Source organism: Mytilus trossulus, chromosome 6 (assembly GCF_036588685.1).
Source record: "Mytilus trossulus isolate FHL-02 chromosome 6, PNRI_Mtr1.1.1.hap1, whole genome shotgun sequence".
Classification (NCBI taxonomy): Eukaryota; Metazoa; Mollusca; class Bivalvia; order Mytilida; family Mytilidae; genus Mytilus; species Mytilus trossulus.
In genome coordinates this window covers 2,587,611-2,591,400 of record NC_086378.1, presented here as the reverse complement: position 1 = coordinate 2,591,400, position 3,790 = coordinate 2,587,611, and positions in this window count along the sequence as shown.

Sequence of the window (3,790 nt, the reverse complement as noted above, 5' to 3'; positions counted from 1 at the left end):
CTTGTGGTATTTTTTCATTATTTTAAGATTTTTTTCCTGAAATTTAAAGAAAGATGATTAGTTATTACCAAACAAATTTCAAATAACCCTAACTTGCAAACATTCAAATATTCACAAAGGAAATGATAGATAGTATATTAATGTATAAGAAAACAAAATAAACATTCAATGTGAAAAACATCACTAAGATTTCATAGTAATGATTTTACCATTTCATGTTAACTTATTTTGTTAGGTTGTGAACATAGGAAGATGATTTGAAAAATACATTCATAAAAAAAAAAAAATTGAGATTCATACTTTTAAAAAAAATAAATAGTATATTTTGGGCTTGTGCAGCTTTTTACAACAAAACACACTTACATTTCTGTTTACAGAAAAATTAATACATGAATATGAAAAACTTGAAAATAAGATAGTATCTCGCTACTTCATTATCTGGGTAAATCATTGCAACAACTGTATTTGAAAACAGACTTGGAGAATACCACACATTTTATTAGCTCACCTGGCCCAAGTGAGCTTTTCTTATCATTGGTGACGGCGTCTTTTGTCCAGCGTCGTCCTCTTTTACCTTTTACAAAAATCTTCTCTGAAACTGTAACACAAAATTTAACCATACTTGGCCACAATCATCACTAGAGTATCTAGTTTAAAAAATATCAGGTTGAGTGACACAGACTACTTGGAGCCTCTAGTTTAATGTATGAAAAAAAAGATAGGTTAAACAATATGAATTTTTTGACATTTTCATTAAGATAATTGCAGGGAAATAATTAAAATTCAGGGGTGACTAAGCCAAATATACATTGAATACATACATGGGTAAAACAACATCCGCACAGGATCCAGTCATCAATAAACTTATTGAAAATTTTAAATATTTACAAGATACATAAAAAGTCACCACAATAAAAGTCCAAATGGCCAGTTATTAAATTGGAATCGAATATCAACTGATGGCAATTGCTGTTACTTTTGCTGGACTGGTTCTATGGAAATGGAAATTGCAAACTGGTTGCTGATGGTGTTGATTAACTGAAAGCTGATTCTGGTTTCTGAAACTGTTGACTTGTGTACCAATGTGGATTGTTGACAGTAATGACTTATTAAATGATGTTATGGATGAGTGTATAGGAGCCACCATTGCTGCATGGGTTACTACTATAGTCAGATGTAGAGGAATACACCGAAGTTCTCAGACTGCCTCAAACCCTACAAGGTAATTATCAATATCAGTTTATTTGTCATTATTAACAATTTTAAATGGGATCATACATGTATGTTATCACCAGCATGCTACCAAAATGCCTACATATTAATTCAAGTCTGTATCTGAGTATTAGACTACCACAGAAGTCCTTTTTGAATTGTTAATTTAAAATAGGGGTACCACTGAGCACCCTCACTAAATAATAATTGGTTATCAACAAGCTATTAGAAGATTTTGATATCAATGCCAAACCTGTGGAGATCCTGTTGGTTCAGGATTCATTAAACAACCTTTGAACACCTTGACTTAATAAGTAGCCCCATGAGACCATCAAAAGATGTTTATTTCTTAGGTGCTACCCATAAATATCCAATCAATAGAGTTCCCTCTGTGGACTTTCTCTGGAAACATGTATTTTGTTATCAGCTGAAGATTCTCTTGGGTTTTGTAATGAATAAGTAAGTAGCCCCGTGTTTATTTCTTAAGTGCTACCATTTAATACCCAATACATAGATTCCCCCTTGTAGGCCATCAATAGATACAAGTATTTTTGTTATCAGTTGGTTGCATGAAGGAAAACACACACACACATGCTTTAAAGTTTGGATAAGAACAGTTTGTTTATTTACATAGTACCATTAATCAGAATCAAGTAATTATATTTTAATTTACCTAACACCTTGTAATAATATAAACATATAGTACCATAACACATGCCTATCCGAAGATGGTAGCAGAAATTATAGGTGAACAATAATTTAATAATGAGCCTCATTAAATATCCTGTTAAAGAATAAGAGTCTATAGAAATGCCAGAATAGGTACATGACCCTCAACAATAATCTAATTAATTATATCTAATCTAATTATATTGACACCTTTCAATGGCGGATCCAATAATTTTATAAGTGGGGGCCCTCTGACTGCCAGCTCTGGTCATGCTTCAATGATTCCCTATATACATGATATAATCACCCCACCCCTAAATCTGCCCGGCACGGGACGTTTGCTCTTTTTAATAGGACATTTGCGCTTTTTTTTGTGGACACTTGCGCCACAAAACATAGGACATTTGCGCTTTTTAAAAATTGACATTTGCGCTTTTTTTTATACATATATCTATGACTTTCCTCCTCTTTTATCCGGGCTTGGGACACATTGTTAATATATGTTTAAAAGTTTATGTACAGCTAAAAGATCGAGTTTCTCCTTCTCAATTCTTGATTGGGGAGCCTGTTCATCAATGTACCGAATCTTAATATAAGTTACTGACTGTTGTTCAATAATGCTCTTCAAAAATATAAAAATTACAGGATGAGTTGTGTAAAACTGTGCATTGTGTGAAAATCTCGATTCAACTGTAACATAATTTCTGTCAGGTAGTCTGCAAATTTGGAATATCTCGGTTCTTTAGGTGCTTCAGCCATCATATCTTCAACAACTGGGTCTTCAACATCTGAATATTAGAAGTCTCATTGTCCGTTTTAATTCTTGCATTACAATTTTTAACGGTACACCTCCATGAAAGGTCTCCAATGTTTAGGGTTTTGTCGAAACGATATAAAAATCCATCATACATTTTTTTCCTTTACTAGTCTCTATAACTTTAAACTCCATGTTCAAGACTGTGTAAATGTGAACTAACTAATAGCAAATTTATTTACGTAATGGACACTTCTCATGAAGATTACAGGTAGTCGACTATAGGTAAAAAGCGCAAATGTCCGGTCAAATTAATACAAGTGAATCAAAATTAAAAGCGCAAATGTCCATAGTATTTGAAGCGCAAATGTCCTATCGTTTTACAGGTAAAAAAGCACAAACGTCCTGTGCCCAATCTGCCTCTGTCTTGGTAGCAAATTTGTATGAAGTCAAATGAAGATTTTGGTTGCTTTGTTTGTTTTTATCATTACTGGGATAAAAATACATGAAATGTACTAGGGTTTGAAAATGTATTTTTATCAATAGTTTTACTTCATTCAAAAAGTTGAAGCTAAAGATAGTATTCCTGTTTGACAGGTTGTATACCAAGTGCAATTCTGGCTTATTGTATAGTTAATGTTAGGTTGATAGATGGAGGGGGGATGGGTATCTGCTTTGTGTTATCAACTCCTTGTGCAGATTCAAACTAAATTCTGGAATATCTTATATATATTAAAAATTTGTACCTCACTTTGTTAAAATAATTTGATAATCATTGGCAAAGTGCATAAAAAGGGAGACAAATATTTGAAAGTGGTTCTTTGAGAAATTTATTTTTACAGTCTTATTTTTTGTATCATTTATGAAGTTAAAGTTTATTTTCACAATTCTACGATGTTTGAAATGTCAGATGTAAACAATACTAGTGATGTTATAATAAGATAAACATGTTGTAATTCTCTACAAATAAACATGTCAAATTACTTAAATTAGATAAAGTGAAAAAGGTTAACTCACGATTTAACTGATAGACATCTAGGTAGTCAAAATAATATCACTAATTCAAGTGAATCTCTGCCAAACCAATTAAATAGGCAGATAACGTGTTTGACCAGAGATAAAGGTTCTACTTTAATGTCAAGGTCACATAGTGTC